Here is a 7,870-nt window from a genome sequence, read left to right as displayed (position 1 = left end):
CTTTTTCTCGTATATATAAATGACATGCCAGAGGGAGTGAACAGCTACATAAATCTGTTTGCGGACGATGCGAAACTGTGCAGAGTCATTAAACAAAAAGAGGATTGTGAAATACTACAGGAAGACTTAAACAAGATCTGGAAATGGAGCAAAAAATGGGAGATGGAATTCAATGTGGACAAAAGCCATGTCATGGAAATGGGAAAAGTGAAAGACGACCAGTGGGAATCTATAAGATGGGAGATGGAGTAGAACTAGAAAAGTAAAAAGGAAAAGGACTTGGGAGTGACAATGGAAGAAAATAATCAACCGGTTAGCCATATTGATAGAATTTTCAGAGAGACGTATAATTTGCTAAGGAATATTGGAGTAGCATTTCACTATATGGACAAGGAAATGATGAAGAAATTGATAAGTACTAAAATAAGACCTAGATTGGAATATGCAGGAGTTGTGTGGACTCCCCATAAAAGAAACACATAAGAAAATTAGAGAGACTACAAAAATGGCTACAAGAATGGTTCCAGAATTTAAAGGGATGGCATATGAGGAGAGACTAAAGGCAATGGATCTACCAACCTTGGAGCAGAGAAGAGAGAGGGATCTGATACAAGTTTATAAATTGATTAACGGAATGGATGAAGTGGATAATGAGAAACTGATCCTGAGAGAAGAATATGACTTTAGAAGCACAAGATCGCATAGTAAGAAACTAAGGAAGGGACGATGTCTGAGAGATGTTAAAAATTTAGTTTCCGCAAAGATGTGTTGAGACTTGGAACAGTTTGAGTGAGGAAGTGGTATCAGCAAAGAGTGTACATAGTTTTAAAGAAAAATTGGATAAGTGTAGATATGGAGACCACACGAGCATAAAGCCCAGGCCCTGTAAAACTACAACTAGGTAAATACAACTAGGTAAATACACACACACACACACACACACACACACACACACACACACACACACACACACACACACACACACACACACACACACACACCGCGTAGTGTAGTGGTTAGCACGCTCGACTCACAATCGAGAGGGTCCGGGTTCGAGTCCCGGAGGCGGCGAGGCAAATGGGCAAGCCTCTTAATGTGTAGCCCCTGTTCACCTAGCAGTAAATAGGTACGGGATGTAACTCGAGGGTTGTGGCCTCGCTTTCCCGGTGTGTGGAGTGTTGTGGTCTCAGTCCTACCCGAAGATCGGTCTATGAGCTCTGAGCTCGCTCCGTAATGGGGAAGACTGGCTGGGTGACCAGCTGGCGACCGAGGTGAATTACATACACACACTTTTTTTTATGTATACCATAAAAGAGAAATTTATATTTCTCAATGTAATAAAGAAATGATAATAATATTGATTATGATAATATTGATTGTGATAAAAGATATTAAAATAATAACGAAAATGATAATAATAATAATAATAATAATAATAATAATAATAATAATAATAATAATAATAATAATAATAATAATGATGATGGGGGTGTGGTGTGAGGCACGCTGTACGTTATGCACCAGACATTGGCAGAACGAGGAGGGACCTCTACTGGTGAGAGGACTCACTTCATGACAGTGGCTGGGGCGTGGTGTGTGGCGGGTCATTGCTCATGGCGATCCGTGTGAGGCGCGGCAAGGTTGCCTCGTCACTGCTCTCACACCCTCGGGACTGGGATGGACCCTTGGGGAGGAAGGGTTCAGCCCAGTACCAGCCCAGGAAAGTAAGAGTCAAATAGTTTCGTCACCGATATCGACCGCTTCGTTATCGAGGAATCGCTTCGTGGAAAAACGCATATTGAAAAATATTATCGTGGAAAATCGCATCGTAAAAATATTATCGCGGAAAATATTATCGTGGAAAATTGAATCGTGGAATATATTATCGTGGAAAATCTAATCGTGAAAAATATTATCGTGGAAAATATTATCGTGGAAAATTGAATCGTGGAATATATTATCGTGGAAAATCAATCGTGAAAAATATTATCGTGGAAAATATTATCGTGGAAAATTGAATCGTGGAATATATTATCGTGGAAAATCGAATCGTGAAAAATATTATCGTGGAAAATATTATCGTGGAAAATGTTATCGAGGAGAATCGAATCGTGGAAAATGTTATCATGGAAAATAGAATTGTGAAAAATATTATCGTGGAAAATATTATCGTTGAAAATATTAAAGAGGAGAAACGAATCGTAGAAAATATTATCATGGAGAATAGAATCATGGAAAATATTATCGAGGAGAATCGCATCGCGGAAAATATTATCGTGGAAAATCGAATCATGGAAAAACGCATCGTGAGAAATATTATCGTGGAAAATCTTGAAGTTGTTTATTTATTTATTTATTTATTTATCTATTTATCACATATTTTATAATATATATGTACTGTACCATGGTGTTATTTGTACTTCTCGATATTATTTTTTAATTTATAATTCAGGACAGTCTAGGTAAAAATGAATTAGAGAGAGAGAGAGAGAGAGAGAGAGAGAGAGAGAGAGAGAGAGAGAGAGACAGAATATAACAACAAGAGTATAGGGAGGCGGTGTCGTAGTGGATAAGGTGGTGAGCGTGGGATCGGGCAGACGTCCACGCGTAGGTTCAAATCCACCACGCATCGCTTTGACACTTTGCTATTTGTCGAGTAGCTTAAAATCACCTACATGTCACCATGATACTCAGGTTGTGGGTCAGCATCTCCGAACCTGGGATGCTAGCACTCTCTGGGGTGCTGAAATAAATTATAAGGGGTGCTGGGAAGTGATGCACACACTTCACTTTCCTTTATCCTTCTAATAACAAGATTTTAGTTACGGGTACTGGACTCCTTAGACATGACAACAGGGAGTGCTATGGTCGGTAAAGGTTCGGAAACGCTATTCTAGGTGGTTACACTAAAGATGCGCTTGGGTGGTGATATGGGCCCTAATATAAGTACCACTATCAATAAAATGGCCTGTGCCACTAATGGTTGGAAGCTGAACAGCGCTTCCAACACTCTTCATGTTACCTTCAGGAGCTATAGGCCAGGACATAAAAAGATGTAAGTAGTAGTAGTAGTAGTAGTAGTAGTAGTAGTAGTAGTAGTAGTAGTAGTAGTAGTAGTAGTAGTAGTAGTAGTAGTAGTAGTAGTAGTAGTAGTAGTAGTAGTAGTAGTAGTAGTAGTAGTAGTAGTAGTAGCAGTAGCAGCAGTAGTAGTAGTAGTAGTAGTAGTAGTAGTAGTAGTAGTAGTAGTAGTAGTAGTAGTAGTAGTAGTAGTAGTAGTAGTAGTAGTAGTAGTAGTAGTAGTAGTAGTAATAGCAAAAGAAGCAGCAAATAATGTCCACGCACTCTTCACAAACTCTAGGGTGAGACACATCCACGTTTCACTTACTCTGTGGACAAACGTTCCACATTTCCCTCTCTGCCTCCTCTCCCACTCACTCACACACTCACTCACACACTCTCCTACTCTTTCCTCCTCTCCCATGCTTTCTCTGTCCTCTCACTCACTCACTCACACACACACACACACACACACACACACACACACACACACACACACACACACACACACACACACACACACACACACACACACACACACACTGCCCCACTCTCTTCCTCCTCTGCCACGCTCTCTCTGTCCCTCTCACTCTCACTCACTCACTCACGCACTGTCTCACTCTCTCCTACACCCACACTCCCTCTCTGTCCCTCTCACTGACTCACACACTCACCACACCCTCCTACTCTCTCCTCCTCTCCCACGCTCTCTGTCTCTCTCACTCACTCTCTTGTTAGCTAATCCAGTATAAACATTCATGAGTTCATACCTATAAATCCGTTCGTCTTCGCGTGGTATATCTCGGCTCTTCACAAGTTCTGCAGAGTGCGCCGTTGCTCCCACCAACCCCTAGCGTGGTTCCTATGTCTGGGTGTTGAAGATTTTGTGTCTTTCTTCTTGCTTTGAATATCACTTGAATCTTGCACCGCGATAATGATTGATATGTTCTTTGTCAGTACCGCGTAGTGTAGTGGTTAGCACGCTCGACTCACAATCGAGAGGGTCCGGGTTCGAGTCCCGGAGGCGGCAAGGCAAATGGGCAAGCCTCTTAATGTGTAGCCCCTGTTCACCTAGCAGTAAATAGGTACGGGATGTAACTCGAGGGGTTGTGGCCTCGCTTTCCCGGTGTGTGGAGTGTGCTGTGGTCTCAGTCCTACCCGAAGATCGGTCTATGAGCTCTGAGCTCGCTCCGTAATGGGGAAGACTGGCTGGGTGACCAGCTGGCGACCGAGGTGAATTACATACACACACTTTTTTTTATGTATACCATAAAAGAGAAATTTATATTTCTCAATGTAATAAAGAAATGATAATAATATTGATTATGATAATATTGATTGTGATAAAAGATATTAAAAATAATAACGAAAATGATAATAATAATAATAATAATAATAATAATAATAATAATGATAATAATAATAATAATAATGATAATGATGATGGGGGTGTGGTGTGAGGCACGCTGTACGTTATGCACCAGACATTGGCAGAACGAGGAGGGACCTCTACTGGTGAGAGGACTCACTTCATGACAGTGGCTGGGGCGTGGTGTGTGGCGGGTCATTGCTCATGGCGATCCGTGTGAGGCGCGGCAAGGTTGCCTCGTCACTGCTCTCACACCCTCGGGACTGGGATGGACCCTTGGGGAGGAAGGGTTCAGCCCAGTACCAACCCAGGAAAGTAAAAGTCAAATAGTTTCGTCACCGATATCGACCGCTTCGTTATCGAGGAATCGCTTCGTGGAAAAACGCATATTGAAAATATTATCGTGGAAAATCGCATCGTGAAAAATATTATCGCGGAAAATATTATCGTGGAAAATTGAATCGTGGAATATATTATCGTGGAAAATCGAATCGTGAAAATATTATCGTGGAAAATATTATCGTGGAAAATATTATCGAGGAGAATCGAATCGTGGAAAATATTATCGTGGAAAATCGAATCGTGAAAATATTATCGTGGAAAATATTATCGTGGAAAATATTATCGAGGAGAAATCGAATCGTGAAAATATTATCATGGAGAATAGAATCATGGAAAATATTATCGTGGAGAATCGCATCGCGAAAATATTATCGTGGAAAATCGAATCATGGAAAAACGCATCGTGAGAAATATTATCGTGGAAAATCGTGAAGTTGTTTATTTATTTATTTATTTATTTATCTATTTATCATATATTTTATAATATATATGTACTGTACCATGGTGTTATTTGTACTTCTCGATATTATTTTTTTTTCATTTATAATTCAGGACAGACTAGGTAAAATGAATTAGAGAGAGAGAGAGAGAGAGAGAGAGAGAGAGAGAGAGAGAGAGAGAGAGAGAGAGAGAGAGAGAGAAACAACAAGAGTATAGGGAGGCGGTGGCGTAGTGGATAAGGTGGTGAGCGTGGGATCGGGCAGACGTCCACGCGTAGGTTCAAATCCACCACGCATCGCTTTGACACTTTGCCATTTGTCGAGTAGTTTAAAATCACCTACATGTCACCATGATACTCAGGTTCTGGGTCAGCATCTCCAACCTGGGATGCTAGCACTCTCTGGGGTGCTGAAATCAATTATAGGGGTGCTGGGAAGTGATGCACACACTTCACTTTCCTTTATCCTTCTAATAACAAGATTTTAGTTACGGGTACTGGACTCCTTAGACATGACAACAGGGAGTGCTATGGTCGGTAAAGGTTCGGAAACGCTATTCTAGGTGGTTACACTAAAGATGCGCTTGGGTGGTGATATGGGCCCTAATATAGGTACCACTATCAATAAAATGGCCTGTGCCACTAATGGTTGGAAGCTGAACAGCGCTTCCAACACTCTTCATGTTACCTTCAGGAGCTATAGGCCAGGACATAAAAAAAGATGTACTAGTAGTAGTAGTAGTAGTAATAGTAGTAGTAGTAGTAGTAGTAGTAGTAGTAGTAGTAGTAGTAGTAGTAGTAGTAGTAGTAGTAGTAGTAGTAGTAGTAGTAGTAGTAGTAGTAGTAGTAGTAGTAGTAGTAGCAGTAGTAGCAGTAGCAGTAGTAGTAGTAGTAGTAGTAGTAGTAGTAGTAGTAGTAGTAGTAGTAGTAGTAGTAGTAGTAGTAGTAGTAGTAGTAGTAGTAGTAGTAGTAGTAATAGCAAAGCAACAAATAATGTCCACGCACTCTTCACAAACTCTAGGGTGAGACACATCCACGTTTCACTTACTCTGTGGACAAACGTTCCACATTTCCCTCTCTGCCTCCTCTCCCACTCACTCACACACTCACTCACACACTCTCCTACTCTTTCCTTCCTCTCCCATGCTTTCTCTGTCCCTCTCACTCACTCACACACACACACACACACACACACACACACACACACACACACACACACACACACACACACACACACACACACACACACACACACACACACACTGCCCCACTCTCTTCCTCCTCTGCCACGCTCTCTCTGTCCCTCTCACTCTCACTCACTCACTCACGCACTGTCTCACTCTCTCCTACACCCACACTCCCTCTCTGTCCCTCTCACTGACTCACACACTCACTCACACACCCTCCTACTCTCTCCCTCCTCTCCCACGCTCTCTGTCTCTCTCACTCACTCTCTTGTTAGCTAATCCAGTATAAACATTCATGAGTTCATACCTATAAATCCGTTCGTCTTCGCGTGGTATATCTCGGCTCTTCACAAGTTCTGCAGAGTGCGCCGTTGCTCCCCACCAACCCCTAGCGTGGTTCCTATGTCTGGGTGTTGAAGATTTTGTGTCTTTCTTCTTGCTTTGAATATCACTTGAATCTTGCACCGCGATAATGATTGATATGTTCTTTGTCAGTACTTAACTTCTTCAACATTTACGGTCTTAGATCTACTTTTCAATTTGTGGAACACCACCTCTCCTCTACTAAACCTCATCTTCTTTTCCTCACCGAAACTCAGCTGTCTGAGGCAACTGACAGTAGCCAATTCTCTGTTCCCTCCTACTTTCTTTATTCTCATTTTCGTTCCAAAGCTGGATGTTGCGTCTATGTGCGCAACAACTTAACTTGCTCTCGTGCCCAAGCTCTTGAATCTTTCGAATTTTTCACAATGTGGCTTAGACTCAACAGACACTGTCTAACTAAATTTATCTGTGCTGTCTATCTCTCTCCTAACTCCTCTGACTATAGCAAATTCTTTTACTATTTAACTTCCAACGTGGAGCACATTCTGTCATAAGAACATAGGAAAAGAGGAAAGCTGCAAGACGCCGCCAGGCCTACACGTGGCAGTCCCTGTCTGTGTTTATTTTTTTTTATGTAATGTCCTATACCGCCTGTAGGCATACTTAAAGAGTATATGTGGGAAGCGCTGTTAATCTTCCGCCCATTAGTGGCGCAGGCAATTTTATTTATAGTGGTACCCATACTAGGGCCCATATCACCACCCATGCGCATCTTTGGTGTAACCACCTAGAACCTGGGCATCATGGTGACATGTAGGTAGCTTTAAACCACTCAACAAATGGCATAGCTTCAAAGTGGTATATGGTGGGATTTGAACCTACGTGTGGACGTCTGCCCGATCCCATTCTCACCACCTTATCCACTACGCCACCGCCTCCCTGTGTTTGTGATTAAAGCTATCTAATTCCATTTATCATCCCCATCCATGAACTTATCTAATTTTCTTTTAAAACTCCCTATTGACTCAGCCCTGACTACATGACCACTGAGACCGTTCCACTCATCAACCACTCTGTTTGAAAAACCAATTTCTTCCCATTTCTCTCCTAAACCTGAATTTTTTCAAGTTTAAACCCATTATTTCTTGTTCT

Source organism: Portunus trituberculatus, chromosome 40 (assembly GCF_017591435.1).
Source record: "Portunus trituberculatus isolate SZX2019 chromosome 40, ASM1759143v1, whole genome shotgun sequence".
Classification (NCBI taxonomy): Eukaryota; Metazoa; Arthropoda; class Malacostraca; order Decapoda; family Portunidae; genus Portunus; species Portunus trituberculatus.
Note: the sequence above shows the minus strand (reverse complement) of the source record.